We start from the raw sequence: 5,591 nt of genomic DNA on the forward strand, positions 1-5,591 counted from the left end.
TTGACTAATTAGGCTTGTTTATTCAGTATGTTCAGTTACTTGTCAAACAAATGATGATATACCTTCTTAGGTTATATCACATGAGTAAGTGCTGTAACTGTTCTAGAAAATATAGGAAATTCCTGAAGTTTTGATCGGTTCTTCATGTGATCACTTGACATTCTAATTACTGAAATGTGGTTTATCACAGAAATAACTAATTTCCTTGTCAACTTCATTATAATGAACTCTCATCAGATCTTTTAATCATGCCATTTTTTGAGTCTTCTGTCATTTATTTCTTCTAAAGCCCTTGCAAAATGTGTCTCATCTTCAATGAGATTCATAAAAAGAACTTTCTTTCTCTTCAAGGATTTTAATTTATTTGACAGAGCAAGAGAGCACAAGCAGGGGGAGCCAGAGGCAGAGGGAGAAGCAGGCTCTCCACTGAGCAGGGAGCCCGATGTGGGACTTGATCCCAGGACCCTGGGATCATGACCTGAGCTGAAGGCAGACGCTTAAGTGACTGAGCTACCCAGGCGCCCCAAGAACTTTTGACAAATACAGGTTTCTGCTCTTTAAGAGCATTAAAGCTAAAATGGGCGTGAATTTCCAGAACTCCTGAAAATGCTGCAAACAGAACAAAAACTATTAACATAGGACTGAATGAGTTAAGTAAGATGATTATAGATTTTGTGACCCTCGTTTGAAACACTGCTGGTTCTGTACTGTTTGCTCTTCCAGATTTAAGGAAACTGCTTACACAGCAATGTGATAAAATAGTCCTTTGTTAACAAATTGAAGCATTTAACTTTTCTCCCTACCTGGCTATAACTGTGATGAAGGATAGCTGGAAGAAAGGCAGGTATGGACAAGGGGGCCCAGACCTAAGAGGAAACAACCTTTATAGGATTTTACACCACCCTGGAAGGAGCCCAACCCCCTTTCTCAGGTGATAAAACCTGACTGGATGATGGGCACATGGAGCATTAATCAGATTAAAACAGCCTACCCATAAAACCCCCTAGATCTAAATGCCGAATCAGCAACCCTCTTGGGTCCCCCCCGCTTCAGGAGCTTTTACATCTCTCAGTAAACTTTACTATTGCTCAATAAACTTTGCCTTGCTGCCTACCATTTTTCATCTGGTCTACTTCTTCATTCTTTGAAGTGGTGTAACCAAGAACCGTGGGCACAAAAGGAAAAGAAATCCTGCAACACTTTATGGGGGCTCATCTGGGATCTCCACCATTGTTAAAGACAACTAACCATGAGTAGTGGGCAGCAAGTCTGTCTCTCTCTCTCCTTCTCTCCCTCTCTCCCTCCTTCTCTCCCTCTCTCCATTTTGTTTGTCAAAACAATGGGCACCCCTCAGCAATGTAAGAGCAATTAGCACCGCTGCCATTCTCCGTCTCGGGTGATAGGCTCTCTGGACTCCTTTCCCACTGATCCCCCAAAAGAAGTTGGGAGTGTCGGTTTGGTAAGGACTCAGAACTCCTTTCGAAGCAGATTACAGATGTGAGGGGCCTAGGGAAAACTGAACAGCAATTGAGGGGACTGACCAAGGATAGCCTTTGTTGGACACCCGAAGGCTCTCAGAGGACCTGGTTCCTTATTGCCTGTCCTGGCATCTGGAAAGAAACTCCTCTATTAGCCTTCTCTCGGCTAGGAGAATGAGTGGGAAAGCCCGGGACAGTGCCCCGGACATTCTCTTGTGAGTGGTTCAGGTGGCCACCAAGGAATCACACTCACAGTTCCCTGTTACAGTGAGGAATAGTCTCCTGTTTGATTCCTATCCTGGGCATTACTAGGAACCCCCCCACCCCGACTGGTGACACCACCTATGTGAAGTAAAGCCCAAGCAGGGCAAAAGAACTAATGTCTATCTAAGGGATCTCCCAACTTCTGATTCCATCCGGGCTTATCCCAGTGGATGTCCCCTCCCTGGGTGCCCTATCTTGTTCTTCCATGCGGCGATGCCAGACAGAACAACTCTACTTAAAGAAGTCTAGTACATTCATTGACTTCTAAGAGAGTCTTAAGGGTGGGGGAAACCAGGGTCACTCTCTGGAGGTAGAGACAAGCCTGGGTAAGTGCAACTTCTCCCAGCACCTCGCAGAGAAGACAGGGGCTCTGGCTGTCAGTTGCATGAGTAGCTAGGGGCCACAGTTAGGACAAAATGAGGAACTGAGGTGGGGGACGCCTTTTCCTCTCCCCAGGTCTTCCTGATCAACTGTAAGAAATAGAGGTAAGGGACGCCTTTTCCTCTTTTCTTGAAGACAGGCAATTCCCTGACCAAGACCTGTACTCCTTTAGAGTCCCTTCCTGGCTGTAGGAAGAGTATTGTAGGCTGTAGGAAGAGTATCAGACCCGTTAAGATGCTCAGTAATGTTTACTCGGATGCCTTCCTGGTTTTACCTAGGCCAAAGTGCCTTGTTTTCTTTTGTTCTGAGGCATGGCCACAGTATAAGTTGGAGGATGAGACATGGCCACCTGAGGGACTTTTGCCTTCCTGGTTTTAACCAGGGAAAAGGCGGCTCATTTTTGTTCTGATCTCAGCAGTGTAGGATTGATCCCAGCCTCCTGGCTGCTCTCTTCCATGCATCCCACCCCCCACCCCCCAACCCCCATTGGGCAGGTGGGGTGGAGGAGAGGAACAAAGGAACACCACACCCACATCAAAAGTAGAGTCAGATCAATTTATCCAGATTTAAGAATCCCCTTACCTGTCCAAGCTACCCCCTGCCAGTGCTCAAGGGCTTTACTCTCTGTAAGAACAGGTAGTGCTTGGAGGGGGACCAAGGGGAGATGCTGCTACAAGACCTGAGACAAAGGGGGACCTTGGAAAATTTTCTGAACCTGGAAGTTCTGTTAAATCAGACCCTCTCCAAGGCAGAGAAACGTGGGGTTCTGGCCACTGCTGAAAGATATGGGGATCAAGGGATGGGTGAGCTCAGTTTCAAACTGGAGCCCAGGCTGTACCACCTCAAGACCCCAACTGGGACCCTGATGATCCCCTTGGCAACTGGTATTGCCGTCACTTCTGAGCCTGCATCTTGAGGGATAGAGCAGTACATGGGGGGGGGGCTTCTCCCTCATTCATTTCCAGGTTAATGGCTATAATTGGAGCCAACTGTGGTTAGTCTACCTCAGGACAGAGATTTTAAGGAATATTCCCAAGCAGCTGCTGAAAAACTCCCTTTGTTTCAAGGAAATTACCTGTCTTCTCCGGCCTAACATGGACCGTGTATCTCTGGCCTAACATGGACTGCGTATTTCCAGTTTGGTGGAAACAAACATGGTGTCTGCTTGTCTGTACAAGTTGACAAACTTTAGAACTGGGAATGATTCTATCTAGGTTTACTGAAGGTCAAATAAGCTTGGGTAAAATGGCGGCTAATCTTGTCTGTCTCAAAGTATTCAAAGTCCCACACCTCTCTTTGGCTCAGGGCATGATCCCAGCGTTCTGGGATCGAGCCCCACATTGGGCTCCTCCGCTGGGAGCCTGCTTCTTCCTCTCCCACTCCCCCTGCTTGCGTTTCCTCTCTCGCTGGCTCGTGCGCGCCCTCTCTGTCTCTCTCTCTCTCTCTCTGTCAGATAAATGAATGAATGAATGAATGAATGAATGAATGAAATCATTAAAAAAAATAAATAAAGTTTTGCTTGGACATCTAGGTCTTTTTTCCAAATAGGATAAAGTGCTAAAGTACTGATTACTGGAAGTAGGTCCGTACTTTTGAAGGATATTTGGGTATGTTGGTAAAAAATGGTGGTTAATCTTGTCTGTCTCAAAGTTTTCATGGGTAATTGTTAAGGTAGCTTTCAAAGTCTCTGGTAAAGGATATCTGAGTCTGTTGGTAAATTAACTGTCAACCCAAACTCAGGAAGAAAACCCAACAGTTTTCTTAGATTGAGAGAGGCTCTCATTAAATACACCACTATCTCCCCTCACTCTCTCCCCCCCATTCCTCCCAAGGCCAAGATCATTCTTAAAGACCCAACTGGCCCCTGATATTTGGGAAAAACTGCCAAAGTTGGCTGCTGGCCCCAAGGGGACACTAGAAGACCTCTTATGAGCTGCCAGCAGGTCTTTTACAATCACTACCAAGAGGAGAGTAAGAAACAGAAGCTAAAGAAGTCGTCTGAGGCTTTTGTTGTGGCCTTGCACGCCTTGCCAGCTCAGCCTCAGCACCAAATGCCCTCTCTGTGGCCACCTGGGACACTTGAAGTGAGAATGTCCCCAATGGCAAAAACCAAGCCCCATAACCCTTGTCCCGCTGGTGGAGGGGACACTGGAAATCTGAATGCACTCAGGGACATCAGTCTGCAAGGGCTCAGGTCTCCATGCGGTGGCTCCTCTGAAACAGCTCACCACAGGGAACCCAGAGCCTCAGGTAATTCTGGAAATAGAAGGAAAACCAGTTGGTTTCCTTCTTGATACTCCAACCACCTTTTCTGTTCTACTCTCTGCCCCGAGCCAACTGTCCAATCGCAGTGGCATCACTGAGTGACCCATAAGCCAAATTCTTCTCTCGCCTTCTGGGATGCACCTGGGGAGATGTATTTTCTCTCACTCTTTTTTTTTTTTAAAGATTTTATTTATTTATTTGACAGAGATAGAGACAGCCAGCGAGAGAAGGAACACAAGCAGGGGGAGTGGGAGAGGAAGAAGCAGGCTCATAGCAGAGGAGCCTGATGTGGGGCTCAATCCCATAACGCTGGGATCATGCCCTGAGCCGAAGGCAGACGCTTAATCGCTGTGCCACCCAGGCGCCCCCTCTCACTCTTTCTTAATGCCCAAGAGTCCCACACCTCTCTTAGGTAGTCCACGGGCAAACTAGCAATTACCTTCCCTTAATAGAGGCTGGTATTAATCCCCAGGTCTGGGCAACTCAGGGAGAAGGAGATAGGGCCTCAGCTGCAGTGCCCATTCCCATACACCATACACAAATATCCCTTCTCAGAAAGGTTTTTTGGATTGAACAGGATACTGTTTCTTGTGGATACCAGGATATGGAGAAATAGCACGCCCCCGTATCAGTTGATCAAGGACACCCAGACAGCCGGTAACCATCTATTAATGTGGGATCCAGAGGCAGAGTAAGCTTTTTAAAAATCTCAAGAAGGCCTGGTTCTGGCCCCAGCTTTAAGTCTTCCTACCAGGAGGGCTTACAACTTGTATGTGACAGAAAGAAAGGGAATGGCCTTGGGCATCCTAACCCAGGTCTGGGACCCAGCTCAATAGCCAGTGGGATATTAAAGCTAAGAGCTGGACATGGTGACTTGTGGCTGGCCAGCATGCCTTAGGTCAGCGGCAGCCACCTGCCCTCGATTCCCGATGCTATGAACTCTGGGACAGGAAGAACGTGTTAACATTTGCCGGAAGAGGGGCGCCTGGGTGGCACAGCGGTTAAGCGTCTGCCTTCGGCTCAGGGCGTGATCCCGGCGTTATGGGATCGAGCCCCACATCAGGCTCTTCTGCTATGAGCCTGCTTCTTCCTCTCCCACTCCCCCTGCTTGTGTTCCCTCTCTCGCTGGCTGTCTCTATCTCTGTCAAATAAATAAATAAAATCTTAAAAAAAAAAAAAAACATTTGCCGGAAGAATAACCCA

The sequence above is a fragment of the Ursus arctos genome, unplaced genomic scaffold, assembly GCF_023065955.2.
Source record: "Ursus arctos isolate Adak ecotype North America unplaced genomic scaffold, UrsArc2.0 scaffold_14, whole genome shotgun sequence".
Lineage (NCBI taxonomy): Eukaryota > Metazoa > Chordata > Mammalia > Carnivora > Ursidae > Ursus > Ursus arctos.